The sequence below is a fragment of the Schistocerca americana genome, chromosome X (assembly GCF_021461395.2).
Source record: "Schistocerca americana isolate TAMUIC-IGC-003095 chromosome X, iqSchAmer2.1, whole genome shotgun sequence".
Classification (NCBI taxonomy): domain Eukaryota; kingdom Metazoa; phylum Arthropoda; class Insecta; order Orthoptera; family Acrididae; genus Schistocerca; species Schistocerca americana.
In genome coordinates this window covers 783,886,886-783,910,812 of record NC_060130.1, presented here as the reverse complement: position 1 = coordinate 783,910,812, position 23,927 = coordinate 783,886,886, and the positions used below count along the sequence as shown (strand labels likewise).

Here is a 23,927-nt window from a genome sequence, read left to right as displayed (position 1 = left end):
GCGTTAAAAAAGTAAAGTCATATGTCATTATTATCTGGGCGGGATGAGCCACCTGATTGGAAATGTTTTCCTGTCCTTCACGGAGAATTGCACCGTTCCTTTGCGAAACGTGAGAGGTGAGCATTTAAGTGTATCTAATAAGTGTAGGTGACAGTAATGGGTGTGAGTAGTGTGGTGTCATGTTTGTGTTGGATGACAGAAAGTAGGGGCAGCCGGCACATAGTCTACTTCCCTTTATTTGCACCGAGGGAGCCGACGAGCTAAACGTCCCCAGCCGACAGACGGATCACCGTCGACAGTGTCATACGCTCTCACTTTATCAGGAAATTTAAATCGATATTTTAGTTTTGGGTTGCGTTAAACACGCAAAGTTAAACAACGTCCTACATTGTGCGATTGACTACGTGGAACCCGATGACGTGAGGCTTTTGAGCGGCATTCTGCGTCGTTAGTATACAGCGGATGCGTGGACGATCACGCGAATGTGCACGCAGCAACACGTTTCAGGTCTCTCATTGGTTGCTTTCAAGATTCACTTGCATGGAGATGAAGCAAATTCCCTGTGCAACTTGATGACACAGTCGGTAAGGAACAAAGTGGGGTATCAGAGGCTCACGGATTCAGACTTAAACGATGCACTGCTGCATAACTAGGGGTAATTCTCATTTAAATGTCAAGATTGTGTCTATACTGCGTTTTAATCATGTATCTGTTAATTCCGTGTGAAATTATTTCGATACGCCAGGTTGCTATCATGATTTCCGTTTGTACCAAACATTGTGCAATATTTGTGCCTAATAGAGATATGGTAGTATCCGATAACAATTGTGCACGTAACCACTGACAGTATGGTGTCAAATATCGGGTTAAATCATTACAGCAACTCTTCTGTCATCAAAGGTCAGTGAACACACAAGAGGCCCTACGGCCATGAGTTACTTCTGCTCTAAGGGACGAACATCTTTACAAGAAAAGTGGAAAAAGAACTGCGATGTGTATCGACCCATCCACGTGCAACGTCCATGTGAACTGTCAGATAACATCCTACGAGCACTTTCACGTCTTCGATAGCAGTGTCGAGCAGGTAGTACTTGAGGTGTTCAGTAAGAATCGCATTATTTTCTCGGGCAGTTGAAAAAATGAGGAATTTGCTGTGGGGCATCGTAGAATATTTCCGCTTGAGCCTCTATAGTTTCATGAAGTTCCGATTGGTGGTTGGACTATACGTAGCCTTCAAAATGACGTCTGTAATGAAGTTGTGTCATTGATTTTTTTGTTGTTGCGGGAAACGAGAGCATCATTGTTGCAGAATAGCCACGGAGACCTGGCAGTGAACAAAAGCACGATGAGTCGTTGGGCGAGGCGTCTCTCATCACTACAACAAGGTCGCACAAACGTGCAAGACCTCCCACGTGCCGCCCGGCCGCAGACCGCTGTGACTCCTGCAATGTTGGAATGTGTGGACACTCTCACTCGAGGTGATCCACGAATCACAATAAAACCTCTCGCTGCAGAACTGGATATCTCTGTTGGTAATGTTGACACACTCGTCCGCCAGTTGGGATTATCCATAGGTGTCTGCCCGCTGGGCAGATGTCCATAAACAGCAGCGAAAGACCATCTGTGCGGAACTGTTTGGGCACTACGAAGCTGACTGTGACAATTTCTTGTCGAATATCGTGACAGCCTACGAAACATGGGTTCATCACTTCGAACCGGTAAGAAAACGGCAATCCATTGAGTGGCGCCACACCGCCTCTCCTCCGATGAAAAAATTCAAAGCAACACCCACAGCTGTTGAAGCAATCTGAAGATGTTAATCGGTTTATGACCTTCCTCATCCCTCATGATACAACGATCAACTCTGAAGTGTATTGTGCTACCCACAAGAAACTGAAGAAACGACTGCAGCGTGTTCGTCGCACGAAAATGCAAATCAACTTCTCCATGACAGCACAAGGCCTTACAAAAGTTTGCGCAGGGAGCTCACTAAACTTTATTGGACTGTTCTTCCTCATCCACCCTACAGCCTGGATCTCGTACCCTCCAACGTCCAACTGTTTGGCCCAATGAAGGATGCACTCTGCGGGAAGCAGTGCGTTGATAATGGGAAGGTTATTGATGCAGCAAGTCGTTGGCTGCGATGCCGACCAGTAGGATGGTACCATGCGGGCGTACAGGCCCTCGCAGTAAGCCGGGCTAAGGCCGTCGCACTGAACGGAGATTATGTTGAAAAGTAGCGTTTTGTAGCCAAAAGAGTGGGGAATAATATGGTGTATTGGAATCACGAACAAAACCAACCAGCGTTCAGAAAAAAATATGATGCATTGCTTATTGAATGCACCCATAATATTGAAACATGTGCTCTCAACAGTCCTATTTAAAGTACACTACAAGCGATTAAAATTGCTACACCAAGAAGAAATGTAGATGATAAACGGGTATTCATTGGACAAATATATTGTACTAGAACTGACATGTGATTACATTTTCTCGCAGTTTGGGTGCATAGATCCTGAGAAATCAGTACCCAGAACAACCACCTCTGGCCGTAATAACGGCCTTGATACGCCTGCGCATTGAGCCAAACTGAGCTTGGATGGCGTGTACAGGTACAGCTGCCCATGCAGTTTCAACGCGATACCACAGTTCATAAAGAGGAGTGACTGGCGTATTGTGACGAGCCAGTTGCTCGGCCACCATTGACCAGACGTTTTCAATTGGTGAGAGATCTGGAGAATGGGCTGGCCAGGGCAGCAGTCGAACACTTTCTGTATCCAGAAAGGCCCGTACAGGACCTGCAATATGCGGTCGTGCATTATCCTGCTGAAATGTAGGGTTTCACAGGGATCGAATGAAGGGTAGAGCCACGGGTCGTAACACATCTGAAATGTATCATCCAATCTTCAAAGTGCCGTCAACGCGAACGAGAGGTGACCGAGACGTGTAACAAATGCACCCCATACCATCACGCCGGGTGATACGCCAGTATGGCGATGACGAATACACGCTTCCAATGTGCGTTCACCACTGTGTCGCCGAACACGGATGCGACCAACATGATGCTGTAAACAGATCCTGGATTCATCCGAAAAAATGACGTTTTGCCATTCGTGCACCCAGGTTCGTCATTGAGTACACCATAGCAGGCGCTCCTGTCTCTGATACAGCGTCAAGGGTGACCGCAGCCATGGTCTCCGAGCTGATAGTCCATGCTGCTGCAAACATCGTCGAACTGTTCGTGCAGATGGTTGTTGTCTTGCAAACGTCCCCATATGTTGACTAGGGGATCGAGATGTGGCTGCACGACCGTTACAGCCATGCGGATAAGATGCCTGTCATCTCGACTGCTAGTGATACGAGGCCGTTGGGATCCAGCACGGCGTTCCGTATTACCCTCCTGAACCCATCGATTCCATATTCTGCTAACAGTCATTGGATCTCGGCCAACGCGAGCAGCAATGTCGCGATACGATAAACCGCAATTGCGATAGGCTGCAATCCGACCTTTGTCAAAATCGGAAACGTTATGGTACGCATTTCTCCTCCTTACACGAGGTATCACAACAACGTTTCACCTGGCAACGCCGGCCAGCTGCTGTTTGTGTATGAGAAACCGGTTGGAAACTTTCCTCATGTTAGCACGTTGTAGGTGTCGCCACCGGCGCCAACCTTGTGTGAATGCTCTGAAAAGCTAATCATTTGCATATCACAGCATCTTCTTCCTGTCGGTTAAATTTCGCGTCTGTAGCACGTCATCTTCGTGGTGTAGCAATTTTAATGGCCAGTAGTGTAGTTGACATTTGATAGGAATCGGGTTGCACTGTTCCAGTCACCAATACGCCAACGGGAACCAGGCACTGTGAGCTCTTACTGTGTTAGAACTTCCACTGTACAAAGCAGTGTGCTTACCAGTTCCCTATGAGCTTTTGTAGTAGGAGATTACGTGTACCGTTTAATGGCATAAAGGGGACACAATGGACAGCTATACCATACGTTAATTTCGGAATGTTTACGTAATACTTGTAGTCGGTACATATTTCGAATCTCATACTTGGTGCAAGCTAAACATTGAAAACAGAAAACAATATTTCGAAAATCGACTTGCTGCACGAGATATTTTTGTATTCAAAGGAAACAAATATTTCATTCAGTCCACTAGTTTTCGCGATATGGCGTGATTAGTATGAAGGTATTTCACGGGCGAGAAAATTTCATATGTTTAAAAAATGAAAAAAAAAGTCTGTTCCCAATTACAGTTAGATGTAGTTCTTTTTAGATACTTTGGAATAGTCTAATGAGTTAACCACACGTGAATTTCAAGCTGCTCCCGTTGTTTTTCTAGGATATACAGACGATAAAGCGATTTTCTGTCGCCGTGGAAAGTGGGGCGCTGTGGCGGCTGCCTGCATATTGTACTTGTAGCGAGAACGTCGCAACTTGAGCCTTAAAGCCGGATTTTCCTAGGAAGAGGTGTTTTGTGCAGTACGGACAGGACAGGGCGTTTCGCGTTGGCAGGGACGCAAAACTAAAATACATAGCGCATTTGTGTTTTCACAGAAAATAAAACTGCAACCGCATTGACTATTCAGTGCGTACGTGCTGTCCGCAAAGTTCATTGTGTGAAAGCATATTTCTTATAGCAGTTAGTAGTACTTATTTATATTTTGCAAGAAATTCAATCAAAAAATAAACATTTTACAAGTCTTTAACACACAACAAAAACCTCAGCTACAAACAACCGCAAAGCAGCTTTCATAGCTTCCAGTGAGTTTTATACAGCAATTGAAGTATCGAATTTTATACAAAACGTTGCCTTTTTTCGTATTATTTGTTGTATTAGTACTGGTCATCAGTAAGATCATTTAACGAAAATCCGAGCACCTAACTGACAATGTTACTTGTTTGAGTTACTTCACTAAGAGGTGCTGCAGGTGTGTCAGTGGCTGACCTGAGGAACGGTGCTGATGAGTGCTTTGAGGACGAATGACTTCCGTAGTAATTCACAGTAGCTGAACTAGAATCACATTGAAACATGATTTAAGACTTCTCCCTCTGTGACGATTTGGAAAGCTCCGATCTTCGTCTGCGTAATTGGATTTGGCTAAAGTTTTTTCACGATCATAGCCATGATTTTGAAAAACATATCTATTTCATCTTTGTGTAGTGGTGGATTCGACAGCTCTTCAAGACAGTTTTTAAAGTGCGCTACGTATTTTAGTTTTGCGTCCCTGTCGAAGCAAGACACACTTCCCTTTTATACTGGGCATAATTCTTGTGCCTAGGAAAATCCGGCTTACACGCCAGATAATAACTATTCCACATTAGACTATAGCCTCTTGGGACAATTCAGTTCGCGGAAAATGCAGCATCTGCTAGAACCAACAAGGCGATGCCTTACATTTGGAGAAATGATCCCCCTACTACCACCATGACAAGAGGTGTCACAGCAGCTTATAGGAGTATCATTTGACGCTGGAGCTACAGCCGAAACAACCAGCATTAGTACACTTATCACGCTAACAATATGGAGGCTGATGTAGCAGCAATGACTTCGCTAGTCGTTTTGCGTATGTTCACAGAGAACTTTCCTCTAGTCATGTCCCTCTGACGACAGACTTCTCATGGCTTGAATATAAATTTCTAAAATAGTTCCCCTAGAACTTAGAACTACATAAACCTAACTAACCTAAGGACATCACACTCATCCATACCCGAGACAGGATTCGAACGTGCGACCGTAGCAGCAGCGCTGTTCCGGACTGAAGCACATAGAACCGCTCGGCCACAGCGGCCGGCTCTGTTACTTCCTCTGCACTTAATCATGGTATTTATAAGGGACATTCAGTTTACTCTCCACTAGTGAGAGCCATTGCATAATGTTGCCCATTAGTAGAACTGGCAAATTCATCGCGTCCCTACAACTGGGTCAGCCTGAAGTTCCGAATAAATTTAATTTATTAAGAGTGAATTTAGTGTGTCAACCCGAAGACTGATCTACATGTCTCAGGCATAATTGTTCTTGGTGGCTGCAAGTCACTGCTATCCTCAAAAGAAGGGGCGGCCGAGAAATCGGCTCTCGAGCTGTGCCCTAGCTGGCTCGTGTTTCATAGTGCTCAGCCTGGCTGCATACTTCCCCCACTGCCACACCATGACGTTCGAGCTTGAATAGGGGGGAGATGGGGATGAAGCTAACGCTCCATATTTAGATGGTAATGCAGTTATCCTGCAAACGATTTGATTTCATATTTCTTAAAAACATATATCACAAACGTAACAAATTTTCAGTATTATTTCATTATTTTTGGCACACTGAATACATAATGTTTATCTGGACAATTTCACAGATTTTCGCATTCAGTTTGCCATGCAATCATGACTTAAATAATGGAAAAGAAGGTCTTTGACATACATATGTTGATCAAAATATTGTATCACTTTTGCAACCGCATTATGGATACGCGGAAAATCTTCTTGAGGAAGACAATGTAGACGTCCTGCACAGTTTTAACGTAAAAGGCTTTGTCTTTAAAACGGAGATTACATTACAGATCAATCAGTTCTACATAAAAATTTACTGGGATGCTTTCAACTAATGCGGCAAGCGGTCTCGAAAACAGCTGGGGAACAGATGTAAGACTGGCAGTGTCTTCAAAACGTTAAGGAAAGTGTAGCTGTAATTCTGTCAAGGCCACAACGAAGTCTTCGAACTTCACGTTTTATTTGACGCCAGTGAGCCTAGAGAACGGGACTGCATTTTTTGTCAGAATTTTACCCTTCTACAACGCGATTTTCTTTTTAAATCCATCCCCATCAAATTAGAAATAAGTTGTTTCTCACGTTGCAATGTCTAACTGGCAGCATTGTTCACTGAGGGCAGTCCACTTAAAATGAGAGGTCTGCAATCCGTTCGGGATGCTTTAATTTTCGTTCGTGCACTCCTTTTTCTTCATAAATTTAACATTAGCGTGTTTTAAATCTAAAAATCGTTCCAGGCATGCATCTTAACTATGTGTGTTGGAGTAATATATAAAGTGTCTATACTTTTCGTTCAGTCCCACAGAGAATTGTTGCAGCTGACAGTGGAATAACGCGGGCGGCATCAAAAACTTTACTGTTCGTACCAACAGTTGCTTCACGTCCTCCATGCCTGCAAATTAAGAAAAAGTGGATCTTGATGTACAGAACAACGAATCCCATCTGTCGATCGTTGAAATTTTTTGTTTTTTCATTGTCACCTAAATTTTTGAATAACTCAGTAGCAGGAAAAGAGGCTTCGCAACAAACCACAAAATGCGTTCAGAAGAGGCAAGCCTCAGATTCACAGAATATGGAAATAGATACAAAAAAATGGCTCTGAGCACTATGGGACTTAACATCTGTGGTCATCAGTCCCCTAGAACTTAGAACTACTTAAACCTAACTAACCTAAGGACATCACACACATCCATGCCTGAGGCAGGATTCGAACCTGCGACCGTAGCAGTCCCGCGGTTCCGGACTGAGCGCCTGAACCGCTAGACCACCGCGGCCGGCAAATAGATACAGACCAACAGAACACAATGCGAAGAAAGACAACAAATTAGAACAGCCAACAGAAAATAATCGGAGGAAAAAATATGGTGGATGTTGCCAAGCTATTAGAGCAGCGGTGCGGTAGTAATCTGAAGAGCATCTAGATCGTGCCACTGTGGAGAATAAAATACGCCAAGGAAAAAGATGAGCAACTGATGAAAGGAATGAAACTAACATTTTAGCACCAGTAACACACACTGCAAATGTCACTAAGAGGGATCTCGGAAGTACGAAAAGGATCAATCAAACGAGTGCTCTGCGCACACTAAATTCAATCACATTTTATGCTCTTCGCACTTAGCTGCATCTACAGCTTTATGGCAATGACTACCAAAAATGGTTACAGTTCTCCGAATGTTATCTACGAAAAGAGCAAAGTGATACGACATATCTATGCAAAATTTTGTTTGAAGACTGAGCATCATTTACAAGCCATCGGCTAGTCATTCTTTGCAATGTGCATTAATCGACAGTTGAAAACTCACACTAACTCAAAGAAGAGGATAAAAATAACGCTCTTGGTATGTCAAAGTTTGGTGCGTGTTTTTCAAGACCAGCACCATTGGTTCCTATTTTACTGATGGAAATCTAATTAGACTCAATTATCTTGAGTTCCTATGATATGCTGCTATCGCATGTATTGGAAGACATCCCACTCTACAAAGGCAATCAGAGTGGTACTAACACGACGGATATCTCTCCAACTGTGCACATGAAATGACACACCCTCTTAAGAGAACATTTGGAGAACCATGGAATGAAATTTCCTGGCAGATTAAAACTGTGTGCCGGACCGAGACTCGTACTCGGGACCCGAGTCCGGTCCAGCACACAGTTTTAATCAGCCAGGATGTTTCATATCAGCACACTTCGCTGCAGAGTGAAAATCTCATTCTGGATACATCCCTTAGGCTGTGGCTAAGCCATGTCTCCGCAATATTCTTTCTTCCAGGAGTGCTAGTTCTGCTAGGTTTCGCAGGAGAGCTTCTGTGAAGTTCGGAAAGCAGGAGGCGAGGTACTGGCGGAAGTAAAGCTGTGAGGAAGGGCGTGAGTCGTGCTTGGGTAGCTCAGTTGGTAGAGCACTTGCCCGTGGAAGGCAAAGGTCCCGAGTTCGAGTCTCGGTCCGGCACACAGATTTAGTCTGCCAGGAAGTTTCATATCAGCGCACACTCCGCTGCAGAGTGAAAGTCTCATTCTGGAACCATGGAATGGTCGTTCAGGAAACGCAAAGTGGTCTACACACTCATCAAGCTTAACACCTCTACAGTTCTATCTGTAGTGGAAATTAAGAGATCTGTTAGGAAACATAGACGACCCCAGAAGGCATGAAATACCTTATAAAATGGGTCTATGCTGCCATTAACTTCAGATGAAATTCGGCGTGCATGCAGTATTGTTTCTCCAGACCGATCTGGGTAGCTCAGTGGTCAGCACGCTGGACTCGTATTCGGGAGGACGACGGTTCAAACCCGTCCCTGGCCATCTTGATTTAGGTCTTCCGTTATTTCCCCGAATCGCTTAAAGCAAATGCCGCCATGGTTCCTTGTAAAGGGCACAGTCGATTTCCTTCTCCATCTTTCCCCAACCCGAGCTTCTGCTCCGTCTCTAATGACCTCTTTGTCGACGGAACTTTAAGCACTTATCTCCTGTTTTTTTCTTTATACTTATTTTAATACCTTTACAATGAAGATAGGCCGGCAGCGGCCTATCTACGCCGCTCTTCGGTCACAGTGAACACATACAGGAAACAGAAAAACAGAAAAAGAAACAAACATGGTGGACAAAAACGGGACACAGTCACAGTAAAAATAAATGAAGCCGTTCACTGACGTACGGATTGGATAAAAAACGTTCATCACTGTACACAACGGGGAAGAACGAGTTTACACACGTGAACCGAGGAGCACAAACGGAGAGACACTGAAGCACTAACAGGAAGACACACACGAGCACTGGCGACGACCTCCGGCGCACAAAGCCGGGGACCTGCCAAAGGGAAGAGGTGCGGATAGGAGGGAGAGGGGGAGTGTGTTGATGTCAGTGGGAGAGGAGAAGGGAGGGGGAGGGGAGAGGGTGGGTGGGGTTGTGGAAGCCCGGGGGGGTGGGGGGGCGTAACTCCTGTTTCTCTAGAATCACTTTATAGCGTATAGCAACGCTCGAGGTCAACATTTTGAGTACTTTGTCTGACAGCCTGATAACGGATACACGAACCGTACTTGAGTTACGTGTTTGCTTACATTTGGTGTAATAGGGCGACGTTTGTGGAACGTCTTCTGTGACTGCGGGACAGTGGTTTGTGGCGCTATTATCATGATACTATTTGATCAATCATTTACATATTTTGCAGTTGAAGTGCTCTTAGAAGCTTGTTTCAAACGCAGCAAAAAAATACACAGTTCTATTAGAAAAAATAAAGTCGTTGTCGTGATTCGACGACTACAAACGATGAAGATCACTTGTGAACGTCAGGAAATTCGCCGTATTATATAACTTGGCCAAAAACGCACCTCACTATATTTATTCATTCTGAATATATTTGGGGTGGCCTGTCTTAGCTGTCATACTCTGTACACACACACACACACACACACCTTCCGAAATCGAGGTGCGACGTAGCTTTGATCGTGAGCGTCAAACATTATCTCTCTATTCAGAACCCTCAGTAACAGAGGGTTAAAGGAGCGTCATACATTATCTCTCTATTCAGGACCCTCAGTAACAGAGCCTTAAAGGTGCTTCTCTCCAAAATAAAATGATAGAACTGGAAATTTTGACGGGAAGTGGCACAGACGAGAGAGTTTTTATACCCCGAATCCCTCTTATCCCTAACAATTTACCATTTCTCTTTAAACGTGTATAATTCTTGGTGAGCTTATATTATGCCATGACCATAAACGAAGTGCAATGCCAGACGCTACATGTTGTTTTTCACGCTACCAGTTCTATGTGGTTGTTATCCATGTCAGAGGAGCAAACAATGTCATCATTCACCATTCACTTGCCCAATCATAGTACTTCAAACGTCGTGGACAAAGAAGCTTTATAAGCCAAAAATAAAAACTTGTATGAAGTCTCCGTCAGAGCTATAAATAAATACCCGAGCAAGGCAGGGTTTGCCAGCTAGTGTTAAATAAGTCACGCAAGTTTCAGAGTAGTGCTGTTTCGTGTGCATGATGAACAACTAAGTGGGACATTCCAAAATGTTTTACTCTTTTTTATGTATGTGAACTAAATCTCATTTTCTTCGTAAATAAAAGTTATTTTTTTAATTCCGAGCCAGGAACGGTTTGCAGAGAAAATTGTGAATAATATGTTCCTTCGTGAAAGTCACTAACTCTTCTCACTGGATGGACTTCGACTGAACATTCAGAAAACGCAGTATAATCTGCTTCTTCCTGCAGAAAGTGTTACATTATTGATTCAAGTAAGTTAATAATTTTTAACATTTTTTTATTCTTATATATACGAGTAAGTCACTATCATGAAGAAGAGCTGATGATAAAATTTCTTTTTTGAACAAGTAGTTCCGTTCCACAGTCCATCATCAGGTTCTCACATGAAAACATTTAAAACATCATACTAGGTGATACAATCAGTGGCGTCAAATAAAAAAAATTCACGAATTCGTCACTGTTGCGAAATGTCAAAAAATTACATCGTCTGTCTACAGTAATAATAAAACTGCAAAACCGTCGCATCTGCCAGTTTGTCTGTTTGAACACGATAAACTACTAGAAGAATTTTCATGTGGTTTTCACAGGTAACTTGAGCGTAGCTTGGGACAAGATGTAGGCTTTCTTTAATCAAAATCAGAACACACAAAAAAGATATCGCAATTTAAAGTTTTATCTAATATCATCTGCTCAGCTTAGTATTTTGGATGTTTAATCATCAAGGTGTGGTACGCCAAAGCACCAATAGATAGCACTGTTAGTTTCATAACAGACCAAAAATACAAATTCACAGCGAATTCATGCGCCTAGGTATACCGATTTACTGATTTCACTTAAAAACTTAACGACACCACTTTGCTTCTTTCAGTCGGTTATATTTACATTCTTCGCTAGGAGAATCGGATTTATTTAGTTTGATTTGTGATTTGTATACTACTCATAACACTTTGGTTCCATTTCCTTACGAATAAAAATGCCTAGAAAATGGTCGATTCCTTGCAAATACGTCAGAATGACTGAAAGCCTGAAGATTACACAGTCACAAGAATCCAATGAAAATCATGAGGTGAGACTCGATTTGGCTCGAGAACATCAGGCGTTAACTCGTTCTTTAGAAACTCCTTCCGAAAGCAAGGCACGACATAACTCTGATCGAGAGCATCATGCTTTATCTCGCTATTCAAAACCCTTTGCTGTCAGAGGCTCAAAGTTACTTCTCCCTTCGTAACATCGTTGATGGGAAGTGACATGGGCGATCGAGTTTTTATACCTTATATCCCGCTTATTCCTAACACTTTACCAATTCTTTTTACACGTATACAGTTCCGGTGAGCTCATGTAATGCCATGACCATAAACAATGCACAAGGCCAGACGCCGCATGTTGTGAGCGTCGACCTTAGTGTTACTTGATTTTCGCACAACTAGCTCTACATGGCTGTCGCCCATGTTAGTGAAGCAAACCAGACCTTCAGCCAGGTACCCAATCATACTGCTTTAAATGTTGTGTAGAAAGAAGCTTTACAAGTCAAAAATAAATTTCACATGTATGAAGCCTCGGACACTGCTATAAATAAATACCTGGGCAACACCGCATTTCTCAGCTAGTCAATCATAAAAATATGCAATACAGTGCACTCACTTTTATTATATTAACAGTCAGCATTAACATTACAAATGGAGGCATTCTACGTTGCGTACTAAGAAGGCTTCCAATCGTAATCCTGATGCTGACTGTTAACATACCTTGAATGAGGGCACCGCTCTGCACATTTTTATAATTAACGATGTAAGTTTTTACTATTTCACACAAAGACGAATTCATGGAGGTTATTATTTGAGACCAATTATTCTATCACTTAGTATGATGATATAAATGTCTTTATATCGGAATCTGACGATGATCTGTGGATCCAATGTGGTTGTTCAATGAAGGAGTTTTATCAGCAGCTCTTGGGGGTAAGTCATGACGTTTTTTTAATATTTAAGGGTTGTGGAGCATCACCTTCCTAAATTGTAAGTCACTAATATTAAAGTTAAGAATGCAGAGTGTTATAGGTTTTTGGAGACACATGGTGATTAGAAGTTTAAGGCCGGCCGCGGTGGTCTAGCGGTTCTAGGCGCTTAGTCCGGAGCCGCGCGACTGCTACGGTCGCAGGTTCGAATCCTGCCTTGGGCATGGATGTGTGTGATGTCCTTAGGTTAGTGAGGTTTAAGTAGTTCTAAGTTCTAGGGGACTGATGACCACAGATGTTAAGTCCCATAGTGCTCAGAGCCATTTGAACCATTTTTGAACCTGATGTGCCCAGCCAGTGACAGGAGGACTTACAGTTTAACGAGTACTGTGAACCACGGCGTAACTGATCATTTTTCATATTATTGCCACAGGTTTAAGAAGTAATAAGTGATAAATAAAAATCCAAGGATTAACGGGGGAACGAAGCCGAGACTTACGGATCCGCAGTCTGACACTTCACAACTGAGTCTTACAAAACATTAAAATTTTGAATGCTTGGTACGAGACTAATTGTAACGTATGGAAGTATGTAACCGATAAATTAGCCACTTTTCATCATTCAATTCATATCATAAGTCGTAAAGTATTAGGATAGGTCGATGGTAATTCAGTAGCGGTATACTGCACAATTCAAATTCATTAATGAACAGTTTGATAATATACGTCTCGTACTCATCTGTTAAGTAATACAACCCAGACCGTTGTCACCGACTGATGGTGTTCAGCAGAGACAAGGGAGTGGCCCAAGGAAGTGTGATAGGACAGCTCTTGCTATCTAAGATGGTGTGCTGAAAAGTAATAGCTCCGAATTTTTTAAGTGGAACGTCTTAAAGTGTTGTAAATGAAACTAACGTCTTTATTCTTCACGTCTGTATATTTGCGCTTGAGGGCTCCGAATTGTAACATCAAATATGGTGGTGCCTAACGTAACTATGACAGTGCATGAGAAACAGCGTGCTGTAACTGAGTTTCGAGTTCCAAGAGTTTGTCCACACATGGAGCACCCTGTTCTTCTGCACGACAATGCCGGACCACGCACGAGTGCTGCGGCTTCTGCAGCAATCCGCCTTGGGTTCACTATCATCGATCATCTTCCGTACAGTTTCGACTTGATCTCATCCGATTTTCATTTGTCTCCAAAACTTAAAGAACACCTTCGAGGACTTCACTTTGATAGTGGTGAAGCGGTACGATAAGAGGTGAAGTTGTGCCGCCGTCAAGTCAAACATTCTACACTGACAGTATCAACAAAGTGGTCTCTCGTTGGGAGAAATGTGTTCGTCACCAGAGCGACGATGTTGAGAAATAAATATGTACACACGAAAGATGTAGAATGCTAATAACGTTTGTTTTATTTAAGAAGCTTTAAGAATATTAATATAAAAAATTCGGAGGCATTACTTTTCTGCTCGCCCTCGTATGTACATAAATGATCTGACGGATATGGTGAGCACCAGTATGTGACTGTTTGCTGATGACATTGTAGTAAACGGTGAAGTATCGTCGTTGAGTGACTTTAGAAGGATGCAAGATGACTTAGACGGAATTTCAATTTCATCTGATGTATGGTAGTTTGCTGTAAATGCATAAAAATGTAAGTTAATATAGATGAGTAGGAGAAACAAATGTGTAATGTTCGAACAGAGCATTATTGGTGTGCCTACTGAGTCAATCACATCGATTAAATATCTAGGCGTAACGTTGCAAAGAGACAGAATATGAAACGACGGTAATAGAGTAGGTGAATGGTCAACTTCTGGTTACTGTGAGAATTTTAGAAAATGGCAGCTCATCCACAAGGCTTACAGAACTATTGTGTGACCCATTCGTGAGAACTGCTGGAGTGATTCGGATCCGCACCAAGTAGGATTAAAGGAAGACATTGAAGAAATTCAGAGGTTTACTGCTAGGTTTGTTACCGGTAGGTTCGATTAACACGCGAGTGTTGCGGAGATGCTTCGCGAGCTCAAATGAGAATCCCTGGAGGGAGATGTTCTTTTCGCAAAACACTGTTGAGAATGTTTAGAGAACAAGCGTTTGTAGCGGGCTGCAGAACGATTCTACTGTGGCAACGTATATTTCGCGTAAAGTACCGAGAAGACAGGATGAGAGAAATGAGGGCTCGTTCGGAGGCGTACAGTCAGTCGTTTTTCCCTCGCTCCATTTGCGAGTGGAGGTGGAAAGGAAATGATTAGTAGTGGTACATGGTACACTTAGCCATACACCATACGGTAACTTGCGGAGTATGTATGTACATGTAGAGGTAATAAAAAGAATGGGAAATAAAAATAAAAGTCTGGCACTACACTTTCTCTGTGAAAATATTTTGGTAGCAGTTTGAGAATAACAGCGATTAATAAAGTGATTTAGTGACTCTACGTTTGGCTGAGAAGGGAGTGAAGTGAGTGGCTATAGAACTATTTGATAAGTTTGGGGCCGTGACCTCGGGTTGCAGGGAAGAGGCGCCAGTCGGCCGGATCTCCCCCGCTTCCTTCCGTACGCCAGGTCGTTGTCCGCTCCAGGGTGGCACCGAGCCAGCTATTGCCATTCACGAGCGACGAAAACGCTGTCTCATTTTTCCAATAGCTCGGCACAAATCAAATTAAATTTCATGTTCCTCTATTGTGTGCCCTCATGATGCAGAACGTTAGACTTCATTATACAGAGTTACTATTAGCGCAGTACTCAAAAGTTGGTCTGGATGTCTTCCTGCAATATGTTTTTATCCTAAAAGCATGTGCGCTTTCATTTCACTTCACGTCGTTCTATATCGTTCCAATAACGCCAGGGAATCATATCAGTGACACTGTGTTTATTGAAGTCCCAACATTAATCTTTTTTTCTTATTACTGTAAGTCTTATACAGTTAAATTTATTTATGATTAAGGCTAATGTAACGACAAAGGGAAATTCATTGTAAGGCCTTCTGGACTTCGTTTAAATCGTCCTACCTAGGCAGGTAGCGCGTTGATCAGCACACTGGTCTCATATTCGAGAGGACAACAGTTGAAATCCCCGTCCAACCATCCAGTTCTAGGATTTCCGTGATTTCCGGAAATAGCTCCAGGGAAATGCCGGGTTGCTTCCTTTGACAAGGATACAGTAGACTTCCTTCCCCATCCTTTCGTAATCCGTAATTGTGTTCCGTCTTCAATGAATGCGCTCTCGACGGGATGTCAAACTCTTAATCTTCCTTCCTTTAATTGTACTGACTGTCTCATAGAACAGGGTAACCACTGTCGTAATATTACCATTATATGTTTCTTTATAAGTTTATCTCAAACTTCATGCTACTTTCTTTGTAACAAAGTTGTGACTGCATGTCACGAAATACAGTTACGCAGCCGAAAAAGTATTGAGATATTCATGGTGGTGAATAGCTGAACAGCGTTGTACGTTAGTAATAGGTGCAGTCAATATTTTTCGAATAGTTCATATACCCCGTCATTCCCAAACGTTTCGAGACCGGATTGATAAAAAAAAGTTAAAATTGTAGTTTTGATGCTTCAGGTGATCGAAATAGTCTCCTTCCACTTGAGTAGGACGCACAGAACCATCATGCAACCACGTGAAATTGAAAGAATAGTTCTTTGGGATGTTGTCCAGCTCGTGCGTCATATTAGTCCGAATGTCGATTCTGTTAGGGTTGTTTGCGGGAGGAGACCAGGCAGCGAGCCGGCCGCTGTGGCCGAGCGGTTCTAGGCACTTCAGTCCGGAACCGCGCGCCTGCTAGGGAACTGATGACCTGAGATTTCTTAGCAACAGTGTCACCTTTCCACTCTGGAATGAGTTTCCTTATGAATCGTACACTCCAGATTATTTTTCCCAATCGTGCTTCTTCTACATGTTATTCTCTGAAATATAATAATTGTTTTAAGAAATAAACAATGTTTATCAATTAATTCATTCCTGAATGAGTGAAACGACATTCAGACGCTTCGACAGCGTGTTATACCATTAGCGACACTTTCTTGAAGGTTCTTGCAAAATTGTATCTCATCGCTAAGTCGAGCCTGATGGTTTAGTGATAATTCGAGCGCAAGGTCGAATCCCGGTGGGTCCATGGAAATTGTCCACTGCCTTTAATCTGGTTTTCTGCTCTCAGTGATGTGAAGAGTCACTACGCATGACACGTCGTTCGGAGTCCATGTCAACCTGTTGGCCCTCTACCCCTGTTGGATAACTTAGTAGATAGGGCCACACAAGTCACCGAAGTGGGGTCCCATTGAAAGACTTGCTCCCGGCCACTGAGCAACAGGACTAAATAAATTTATCGCTAAAGCATTATTTGCGTTCTATGAATCATGTAAGCAGTCTCACGATCAATGCATGTTAATTTTTCCTCGTGCCACGTAATTAGTATCGATGCAAAGAAACAACACAATTCGCTTTGCTGTCATGTCTTGATAACTCGTTAACGAGAAAGATACGTTATTACACTACTGACCATTACAATTGCTACACCACGAAGATGATGTGCTAGAGACGCGAAATGTAACCGACAGGAAGAAGATGTTGGGTTCAGGAGGGTAATACGAAACGCCGTGCTGGATCCCAACGGCCTCGTATCACTAGCAGTCGAGATGACAGGCATATATCCGCATGGCTGTAACGGATCGTGCAGCCACGACTCGATCCCTGAGTCAACAGATGGGGGCGCTTGCAAGACAACAACCGTCTGCACGAACAGTTCGACGACGTTTGCAGCAGCATGGACTATCAGCTCGGAGACCATGGCTGCAGTTACCCTTGACGCTGTATCACAGACAGGAGCGCCTGCGATGGTGTACTCAACGACGAACCTGGGTGCACGAATGGCAAAACGTCATTTTTTCGGATGAATCCAGGTTCTGTTTACAGATCATCATGGTCGCATCCGTGTTTGGCGACATCACGGTTAACACACATTGGAAGCGTGTATTCGTCATCGCCATACCGGCGTATCACGCGGCGTGATGGTATGGTGTGCCATTGGTTACACGTCTCGGTCACCTCTTGTTCGCATTGACGGCACTTTGAACAGTGGACGTTACATTTCAGATGTGTTGCGACCCATGGCTCTACCTGTCATTCGATCCCTGCGAAATCCTTTATTTCAGCAGGATAATGCACTACCGTATGTTGCAGGTCCTGTACGGACCTTTCTGGATACAGTAAATGTTCGACTGCTGCCCTGGCCGGTTTATTCTCCAGATCTCTCACCAACTGAAATTGTCTGGTTAATGGTGGCCGAGCAACTGGCAAGTCACAATACGCCAGTCACTACTCTTGATGAATCTTGATGAACTGTGGTATCGTGGTGAAGCTGCATGGGCAGCTGTACCTGTAGTCGCCACCCAAGCTCTGTTTGACTCAATGCCCATGCGTATCAAGGCCGTTATTACGGCCAGAGGTGGTTGTTCTGGGTACTGATTTCTCAGGATCTATGCACCCAAATTGCGTGAAAACGTAATCACATGTCAGTTCTAGTATAATATATTTGTCCAATGAATACCCGTTTATCATCTACATTTGTTCTTGGTGTAGCAATTTTAATGGTCAGTAGTGTACGTTCGACGATATAGGGACGGAAAATGTTTTTCACTTTAGAAATGCATGATGTTAAATCGTTGGAGGTAATGCTTTGAAACAATTATTCTTCTGAAATTATAAAGTAATATTTTCTGTCCTGATTCGAAAGCTTTTACTGTCAAGCATATTTTATACGATTGTAGGTTTTCACCCGACCGTGTGAGATTTAATGTATACCTTTTGCTACTATTACTGTTAGCATGAAACGTTTGCTGTTGCATAAAACGTCGATATCAATTTCATCTGTCGAGTTTGGCATTGCTATAGAACCATTAATTCTTTTTTTAAAAAAGGAAAAGTCTGAATCAACAAGATAAACGTGAAAACTACCGATTATGAGTACTTGGTATGTCATTTATGTACTTTTAGATCACAACTATATTATTTAGACAAAGAAGTTAAAAATTGTTTACAATTAGCAATTAGTTGTTAATATACTACCGACCAAGGTGGCGCACCGGACTCGAACTCGGGAGGACGAAAATTCAAAACCCTCTCTGGCCATTCAACTTTGTGTTTTCTGTGATTTCACTCAATAGATTAACGCAAATTTGAGGATGATTCTTTTGAAAATGTTCGGTACCCTAACCCCTTCTTCCCTCACCCGAGCTTCTGCTCCGTCTCTAATGACCTCGCTGTCGACAGGACATTAAACTTTAATATTCGTTCCTTTTTTAAAATATATTGAGTCATTAAACACAAGAGGGAATATTTGTTGTCTGAAGAAAACCATTATGTTTGCTTGTACTAGATTCCTGGTGGAAGCTGGGAATAACACTTGAAAACGATTTGCAGGGTGTTACAAAAAGGTACGGCCAAACGTTCAGGAAACATTCCTCACACACAAATAAAGAAAAGATGTTATGTGGACATGTGTCCGGAAACGCTTAATTTCCGTGTTAGAACTCATTTTAGTTTCGTCAGTGTGTACTGTACTTCTTCGATTCACCGCCAGTTGGCCCAATTGAAGGAAGGTAATGTTGACTTCGGTGCTTGTGTTGACATGCGACTTATTGCTCTATAGTACTAGCATCAAGCACATCAGTACGTAGCATCAACAGGTTAGTGTTCATCACGAACGTGGTTTTGCAGTCAGTGCAACGTTTACAAATGCGGAGTTGGCAGATGCCCATTTGATGTATGGATTAGCACGGGGCAATAGCCGTGGCGCGGTACGTTTGTATCGAGACAGATTTCCAGAACGAAGGTGTCCCGACAGGAAGACGTTCGGAGCAATTGATCGGCATCTTAGGGAGCACGGAACATTCTAGCCTATGACTCGCGACTGGGAAAGACCTAGAACGACAAGGACACCTGCAATGGACGAGGCAATTCTTCGTGCAGTTGACGATAACCCTAATGTCAGCGTCAGAGAAGTTGCTGCTGTGCGAGGTAACGTTGACCACGTCACTGTATGGAGAGTGCTACGGGAGAACCAGTTGTTTCCGTACCATGTACAGCGTGTGCAGGCACTATCAGCAGCTGATTGGCCTCCACGGGTACACTTCTGCGAATGGTTCATCCAACAATGTGTCAATCCTCATTTCAGTGCTAATGTTCTCTTTACGGATGAGACTTCATTCCAACGTGATCAAATTGTAAATTTTCGCAATCAACATATGTGGGCTGACGTGAATCCGCACGCAATTGTGCAATAACGTCATCAACACAGAGTTTCTGTGAACGTTTGGGCAGGCTTTGTTGGTGATGTCTTTATTGGGCCCCATGTTCTTCCACCTACGCTCAATGGAGCACGTTATCGTGATTTCATACGGAATACTCTACCTATGCTGATAGAACATGTGCCTTTACAAGTACGACACAACATGTGGTTCATGCACGATGGAGCTCCTGCACATTTCAGTCGAAGTGCTCGTACGCTTCTCAACAACAGATTCGGTGACCAATGGATTGGTAGAGGCGGACCAATTCCATGGCCTCCACGCTCTCCTGACCACAACCCTCTTGACTTTCATTTATGGGGCATTTGAAAGCTTTTGTCTACGCAACCCCGGTACCAAATGTAGAGACTCTTCGTGCTCGTATTGTGGACGGCTGTGATACAACACGCCATTCTCCAGGGCTGCATCAGCGCATCAGGGGTTCCATGCGATGGAGGGTGGATGCATGTATCCTCGCTAACGGAGGACGTTTTGAACATTTCCTGTAACAAAGTGTTTTAAGTCACGCTGGTACGTTCTGTTGCTGTGTGTTTCCATTCCATGATTAATGTGATTTGAAGAGAAGTAATAAAATGAGCTCTAACATGGAAAGTAAGCGTTTCACATAACATATTTTCTTTCTTTGTGTGTGAGGAATGTTTCCTGAAAGTTTGGCCGTACCTTTTTGTAGCACCCTGTATAGCTATCGCTGTGAGAAACGACAGATATGTTTGCTGAAAGTCAGTCTTGTAGTTCAACCTATGAGCTTTCACGCTGATTTTTTTGTGTGCTTTGTCATTGCATCTGGCGCGTTTTATACCATGACAAAATAAACCAAACCTTAGTTGTTCCGCAAGTTCAAGAAAGGTTGGGTAAAACAGGGCAACAAATAGAAATCATTGCCATCCTCACAGGGTAGCTTTCAGTGTCTAGTTAAGGTACAAAGCGATGAAAATTGCTGTGTCAAACCCGTTTTTGCCAATTTGAGCCCCCAGGAGAGAAGATAAAAACAGCTTGAAGGCCACGTGCTATCAGATTTTCAGTGACTTTTTGACGATTCTGGTCACAACAAAGATGATGTTAGCTGTTACTTCATGCATCTTAATGCAACGGAATCTACGTGACGAGGGGCACGGAGACGCCTAGGATGACTGAATCGTTCAGTATTATTTGGATCTGATATAGTTTATGGCTTTTGACAGTCTTTTCTTACCACATTCGCCCATCAGGCAACAAAGGGTTTGAATCTGCCAAAATGTATTATAGAGGGGATTTTTGCGTGGAAGCAAATGGTATCTCAGAAGCAATGCTGTCGCTATATCTCATCAGTTTGAAATTAAACCTCTGCAACATACGAGACTGTTCTGTCTCTTAATTAGGTGTGTTTCAGAAGTCACAAATGTTCGTAATTTATCGTTGTCAACGGCTACTAACGCGTGTGTAAATGTCTAAAATTCGCGCCTCATATTGTCCGCGATTGCACTTTTTGTAACCATCACAGCATGGATCGTTCATATTCAAGGCCGTGAACGCCCTTTTGACACCACAAGTCAGCTCTCAGTGTTTTGCTGCAGTCAACATTCAGCCATCTTCGGTACCAGTCATGGAACAAGGATTTGAAGTGGAACAAGTAAACTAATCTATACTATCTGATCACAAGTGTCCGGACGTCTATTTGTGTCCAACCTTCGACTAACGGGAAAGTAATATTTGTTGCGGGGGGGGGGGGGGGGGCTGGAATGAAGTCGACGTTCTAACTCATCCCAATGCCGATCTATTGCGTTTAGGTTGGGACTCTGGGGTGCCAGTTCTTTTCAGGAATGTTATTGTCCACACATCATTTCCTCACAGATGCTGCTTTATGGCAGGGTGAATTTTCATGCTGATACAAACACTCATCCCCTCCGAACTGTTACTCTGCTCCACACTGTGCACGATGCTGTAAAATGTGTTCATACCGTTCCACATTCAGCGTCTTCTTAAGCGCAGTAAGGGGACAACGCTCTAACCACAAGAAACGCTCCCGTACCGAAACACAACCTCCTTTCTACTTCACTGTTCGGACTACACATGGTGGTATAGCGTGATTTGTCACTCCAAATTATCCGTTTCCAGACATCCACTGTACAGTGGCATCGCTTCTTACATCACCCCAAGCGTCGTTTGGTATTGAGCACAGAAAGGTCTGGCTTACGAGCAACTGCTAGACCACTCTACCCCATTTTTTGAACCGCCTATTCACAGTCATTGTGCTAGCAGGACTGCTGGTAGCACTATGGAACTCACTAGTGACTCCCTCCTCTGATTTCATTCGATTTTTTACAACCACCCTCCACAACGCTCCTTGGTCACTGTCCGTCAGTATATATTGTCAGGTTGGTGTTGGTATTGCGATGATTGTCCCTTCGCGTTTCCACTTCAGAATCGCATCACCAGCAGTCAAATTGGGCAGATTCATAAGTACTGAAATAACGCTGATGGATTTGTTACTCAGGTGATTCCACGATCGAAGTCACTGAGCTCTCCAGTTCTGTTGTTACTACTTTCCTACTGACAACACAATACTCCCCCGCCTGCTTTTATGTCGACATGTCCGCCTCTCGGGTCATCTAGTGGTCAATTCCACATTACATAGGGATGTACAGATACTTTTAATCAGATAGTTTATCTCATGGCTTAGCAGAGTGCTACGACGTATAGTGGCGATTACGAAGAATGCAGACAGAATAATGCTATCCTTAAAACATCAGCCCAGAAAATGGAAAGGACGTAAAGGGAGGTTCAGTCTGGAACCGCGTCCACGCTACGGTCGCAGGTTCGAATCCTGCCTCGGTCATGGATGTGTGTGATGTCCTTAGGTTAGTTAGGTTTAAGTAGTTCTAAGTTCTAGGGGACTGATCACCTCAGTAGTTAAGTCCCATAGTGGTCAGAGACATTTTGAACCATAAAGGAAGGCAATGTGCATTCAGTGTTCAAATCAGTGTTCAAATCTCAGGAGCAGTTGATGGCACAATTGCGACCATGTGCAAATTAGAGCTAATGGAGCCTGTCACTTGGATTCTGAGGCCATATTTGCTTGCCTCCATAGATTCTCATAAAACGGCTATGGAGTGTATTACACACTAATGTAAGAGTCTATGTATGGAATTGCACACAATATTATTGTCAAAGACTACGTCCATTTAGGGTAAATGTTGCCCCAGGGACTCGAAAATGATCACATCAGATCGAAATAACGCTACAAATATGTGAAAATTTTGAGGTACTAGCTGCTCCCTGTGGTGATACTCGCGGTTAAGCAGTTATTTATGAAAAAAAAATCCTGGGTATGTATTTACTCCAATCTTCTATTAGTTCATCTCCTTCTTTGTCTACCTCCTCCTTCCCACCTCTCTGTCCATCTTCTCCGCCCCCAATATCTGTTCATCTCCTGCACCCAACACTCTACCCATCTCCTCCTGCTCCCTGCCTCTCTCCAGTCCCTCCTGTTTCCCTCTCACTGTCCATTTCTTCCTCCTCCCTCTCTGTCCATCACCTACTTCCCCCTCTGTCCATCACCTCCTCCCCCATGACTGTGTCCATCTCCTCCTTTTCCTCTCTATCCATCACCTCATTCCCCCATCTATCCTGACATTATGATCCCCACCCCAACAAGAAGCTTGCGGTTCTTATTATCCAGTATTCATTCCCATTGTAACTAAAAGGTATACCAAATTTTGTCGAAGTCGTTCCTGGGATTTCAGGTGAGAAATTTATCTATAGCTTTGCCCACCTTTGTACAAGTCAAATATATTTAACTTGTATTTAAAGTATTTCACACGTTCAAATAGTTCAAATGGCTCTGAGCACTATGGGTCTTAACAACTGAGGTCATCAGTCCCCAAGAACTTAGAACTACTTACACCTAACTAACCAGAGGACATCACACACA

General features: G+C 43.3%; 1 protein-coding gene and 1 non-coding gene across 2 annotated transcripts in view; one reads left to right on the top strand and one right to left on the bottom strand.

The window, feature by feature from the left end:
* LOC124556317 (alkaline phosphatase, tissue-nonspecific isozyme-like) overlaps positions 1–23,927 on the bottom strand; it is a 655,606-nt gene that overhangs the window by 9,069 nt on the left and 622,610 nt on the right. The window lies entirely within an intron of this gene.
* Trnap-ugg lies at positions 8,631–8,705 on the top strand. Its single transcript has one exon. It is a non-coding gene; the product is annotated as a tRNA-Pro (tRNA).